A 5,651-nucleotide genomic window follows, 5' to 3' on the forward strand; every position below is an offset into this window, starting at 1 on the left:
AGCTCGATAGTTACCCACACTGGTCCTTCTTGTTTAATTTCTCGTTCTTCTTGTTTCTTTTCTTTTTTCTCTTCCAACTGTTGTAATTTCTCTTCTCGTTCTTCTTGTTTCTTTTCCTGTTCGTGTATTGCTGCCATCAAGTCTGCTCGGCTGTAGTTTGATTTGCCGCTTCTCGTTTCCATTTTTTTTTCTATCCCACTTCTGACACCAATTTGTTACGTCTCCGTTTGTTAATTAACTTTCCGTAACTTCGTTCCGACGAAACTTTAGCGACACAAGTCCTTACTTAATAAAACTGGTTTATTCTTTCCGAATATAACTTAACGATACACTTAATTTCGACAATTGCGCTAAAACAAACGCTATAACAACGAACGTGCTCAATAATACTCTCTGACTGCAGATCAATTACTCACTGTCTACTCACACATTATTGTCACGTCACGTTGTCACCCTCTTTTATATACCAGACTACCCTATATCTAGTAAATGCTAGAACATTCGCCAAGGTACAGGATAGTTCTAGAAACGTGGCGTGACACTAGTCATGTGACTTCGCTGACGCAACAGAAAAGCACAGAATTTATATCTCGCACAGAGAGCCACCAACGATCGGTACGGCCCTGAGTTAAAGCTTAGTAAGAAAAAATTCTACTGCAGAGAAAAAGACAAACTCAAGTGTATTATAGAAATAAAAATCTAATTTATTGACAATTGTGATGCTATCCTCTGTATGAAATGTGCAATAATTATTTTGTGTATTTAACGTGTTTTGCATAAAACCTGACGCCCACCTAATATACTTATAACTATTATTGTTGACCATATTATTGCAGGCACTCGTCAATTACAGGGCCGAGAGCGGCCCAATGGTTAGCGTGCCAGACTGTGAAGCTGAAAATCTGTGGTTCGCCTCCTATTTACGTTGTGAGTGCATTATGAAAATGGTAGTTTAATTCCACTATCCAATCAAGTGGTGTTGACTACTTGCTTTACCTCTAGTCTATCACTTCAAAATTAGAGACAGGTAGCACATTAGTTTTGCGCGATATCCAATAAAAACAAACAATCAGATGAACAATTAACCCACACGTCTAGCATATTTCCTGGAATTTCCGAGAACCACCTCAAAAGAAACACATATGTGGTATTTTTAGATGAACTTGCATGTTCATAAACAACAAAGCAAATCGTCATTATTTGAGTTTTAATGTTCAGAATAAGTTACATTCCCAGTTTGCCCCTGATGAAAAATGTCCACCTTTTGAAAGTGCTCAGGTTATAGGGTTTCATATTTTTGTCCAAAATAAACTAATACAGATGCTCTCAAAAGAAGCGATATTCTATAATGGTGACATGTACACATGTAAGTCATCAGAAGCAGCTGTAAGTAGTATTAAGAAATAGTAAATATCCGAAAAATGAAGAACAATTTTGAAGAAAAGTTTTGTTTGTTGTTAAGCACAAAGATACACAATTGGCTATCTATTCTCTGCCTGCCAGGGGTATTAAAATTCGAATTTTAGCGTTAAAATCTAAATCATCATGTATTAGATGTATTAAATAGTAATTTAAGAACAACAATGGACCTATTGGTCCATCTAAGCTATTCCATCCACTAAACCAAACTTTAAAACAAAATATAACACACAAAACCAGCCATTTAACTATTTATCAGGCCTTTCCTTAAACTCCCTGAAATTAACTGCATCCACCACATCTGAAGACAACCTAACCTAAGGGTTAATCACCATGTTAGAAAAATACAGCTGTCTCATCTAAAGAAATTCGAAAAAAATATGATGCATCAACACTATCAATTCCCTTAACATTCTTAAACACATCAGACAGATCACCACTAATTCCTTTTTTTTTTTCAAGAGAAAACAATTGCAGAGATCTTAAATCTCTCCTCTTATGACAGCCTTTTCATCGCAGATATCATCCTCGTGGCTCTCTTCTGAACCTTTTTCAACAATTCAATGTTCTTCTTAAGGTAAGGAACCCAAGACTGAACACAATACTTCAAATGTGGCCAATCCAATGACCTAAATAATGAAATCATAACCTCTTTAGACTTTTATTCAGTACAAGCTGAATGCCTGTCATACAACGGGAAATTATGTTTAATTTTTCTTTTAAAATTGCATCTAAATAAATGTTTTATTAACATGTTTTCTAAAAAGTAATTATAATCTAATAACAATATATCTTTGGAGAATGGCTATCCTATTTTCAGTATTTCGCGAAAACAACATTTTTATGATATTTGGTCATCCCTTTTGAGTATTGCTTGATTAGTATTTTGACTTCTGTATATTTTTAAGTTATGTTCAAATGTTCTTCTTTATAAATCCTTACAGATTGAAGTAAGAAACTGATTAAGTAAGCTAAGAAACTGATTCTCAAAAACATATTCCTACTTGGTCACCTGCATGACCCTGCAAATAATTAATTGTGATGGTAAAGGCAGTGTATTTTATCATGAATTTTTGGGGTCTTCTCTTTGGACTGTCTTCCTGGTTTTGACTTTGTTAGCTTGCTGAGCTGAAAAAGCGTGCTTTAATTTGAGCATTTTCCAAATTGAGATGTGCTGCAGATAAAACATGCGAGTTATTATAGAGTTGTTGCCGAGGGTTCCGATTCGACAAAATTTGGTGATGTTGCGTTAATTTGTCTCTTTGACAACTAAGCAAAGGTAATGGTGAATTTCAGCCGATAATTATGATTTTTGTGCGCTACCAATACCAAGCGTGATGCACGCGTATAGCCGATTCGATTTTATTACTCATCATGATCTCTACCAACCTTCCATCAAATCTAATTATAAGCCCAAGGTAGCGTATCATCTGTTTTACATGTATATGTCTGGAAGAACTTTAAGAAGATAAACTTGCTTGTCGCTGCAGAAAGCACCGTCGTTTCGTACAAGTTGCGTGTTGATTGGTACGGCAACGCCCGAGATATCGGCCTGAATGACGGATGGCGTTTCGTCTTTATATAGTAGATTTATTTAGATCAGTGATTCTGAACGTTGGGCGCACGCCTCACAGGGAGCAATTTGAAAATGCTACAATAAGAAAAAATTTTTCATTTGGGTGTGAAGAGCGAAAAACGTTCCGTGACTCAAAACTGAGTGGTCTAAATTTAAAGCGGTATTATTAATTAAACTCCTATTTTTTTGGTACATTTCTAAATTTTACATTGTATTATTATTATACCTTTTCAACACCAAATTTGTTTTTATATTAAGGGGGCATCAAATGTTTTGATGTGTGGAGTTGGGGCATGGAGCAAAAAAAGGATAAGGACCACTGCTTTAGATAAAACCAAAAATCATATTTGCCCTGCCACTAGCAAAAGCACATTACTTGGATGGCTTAAGAAAATGACCAACTAGACATTGGTTACAAACATTTTTATAGTGCCCCCTCCTAAACATGCGTTTTGTTGGGCCCCTCCTCTATCATTTGTTTACGTAAATTATTGTTATTCTGTTACTTAATAGTAGTAATATGTGTTATAATAGCTTTGAAACTTCTTTATTTTTAAATTTATACTCTCAGTTATAATTCATATGCTCCTATCCCAATAGTTGCATGCACTCCCTTCCAGGTTCCTGCGCCATCTTGGAGATGCGCCCCATAGCTAGAACATTAATTTCCTTTTCTTCCGTAGCATTATTAAGGCTATTCCCATCAAAGATGTGTTCATAATTCTAATTATAGTATCCTATATGTATTACCTTAGATTTATTATAATTAAAAGCCCTTTGCCGTTTAGTCACCTAACTCACCAAATAATCCAAATCCTTTTGGAAAGCGGCTACATCCTCACAGCCTGTAACACTCGAAACCGTAATATCATCAGCAAATTTAAATAATTTGTTCATCATTCCTTCTTCTATGCCATTGACGTAAATCACTAGAGCAAAAGTTTTAATACTGAGTCCTGAGGTATGTCACTTGTGACATTAATACATTTTAACTGAATTCTAATTATAGCAACCTAGTGTTTTCTTCCATCCAATAAGTTCACATACCTACTGTGAAATATTTTTTAAACCTTTTATGTGGCACTTTTCAACTGCTTTCTGAAAATTCAGGTACACCAAATCTACACCTTACCCTCATTTACCTCAGCAGTAACTTCTTCAAAGAATGTCAAAAGAATAGTAAGGAAAGATTTTCCCGCAATGTAATCATGGTGACTATCCAACAAAATTTCAAAATTTATTAGATGACTTTGCAAAACATCTTTTATCAGAATTTTAAAAATAATAGTTACTAGGACAGTTTTATCACGTCTCTTGTAAAAAGAAGTAACATTAGCCAACTTCCAATCATCTAGCACCTGCCCACTATTCAATGATTTACATATAATAGTAGCAAGAGTCTCACATCTAGCACCTGCCCACTATTCAATGATTTACATATAATAGTAGCAAGAGTCTCACATATACAATCCTTAACTTCCTTCAGAACCCTTGGGTAAATATTATCTGACTCATGAAATTTATCGTTCTTTAAACCTCTCAATTTTTTTCCTAACAAGCAAACAATTTGGCATTTTCATTCCATCTGGCTTTCATTGTTTGAACCTTTTACTATGTGCTACTGCAAATTTTCACAAATGGTCAAAAACTGTTTTTAGTTTTATGAAGAGAATGTATACTATTTACCAGCGTATATTCCATCAAAAATGATAGGAAAGTACTACACCCTCACCCCATAGTATAACATAACCTCACATTTAATAGCTAACAAATAAATAAATTTTGCGAAATCAAGCTTGATCAACATGAGGCAGAAAAGTGCAGTCGAGGCAGTCAAACAAAGGAACATTCTTTTGTGGGCCAATCAAAGTTAAGTTCATTCATCAAATAAATTCGTGGCCTATCCACAGACTAATTATTGGTAACAATCAATTAGATTAACAACTTATAATATATATAGAAAAGCCAGTGTGTTTTGGTAACACTGAGTTACAACAATGGCTTTTATGTCATGTTGCTAGGCAATAAAAATATAACCTAATACTGTTGTTGGTCTATGTACTGAAAGTATAAAATGAAATGTTTAGACAACAAATATTTGTTGATTTCTTAATTTAGAGTCTTGTTTTTATTATTATAAACGTTGATGATATGACAAGAAATAGCTTAATTTAGAAACGGTTTAAGTTTAAAATTGAATCGATATTTTTACTTTCATAATAAAGTTTATGCACGTGGCTCTAGGCTAGGTGATCCCACACTAGGTCTTTGCTTTAAGCTTATTATACTGTTACGACAGCGGAGGTCACGTGACCCTAGTAACACGTCATATTCTCGAAGCTTCGTGAAATCTCAAGAGGTTACTAGATTTCGGTATTCTTTTATATATAAGACGGTCAAGATGTGACGACAACAAGGTAATGCTGTGTAATTGAACTGCGGAAAGAGAGAGAGAAAATATTGTTGAGTCAAGCACGTGAGACGTTCGTTGTGAATTATAGTGTTTGTTATAGCGCGACTGTGGAAATGAAGTGTATTGCAAAGTTGTATTCAGAAAGAATAAACCAGTTTTGTTTAAGAAAAGACTTGTGTTGCTAAAGTTTCATCGGAAAGAATTTTTACGCAAAATTAACTAACGAACGGAGGCGTAACAAAC

The sequence above is a fragment of the Limulus polyphemus genome, unplaced genomic scaffold (genome assembly GCF_000517525.1).
Source record: "Limulus polyphemus unplaced genomic scaffold, Limulus_polyphemus-2.1.2 Scaffold149, whole genome shotgun sequence".
NCBI classification, from domain to species: Eukaryota; Metazoa; Arthropoda; class Merostomata; order Xiphosura; family Limulidae; genus Limulus; species Limulus polyphemus.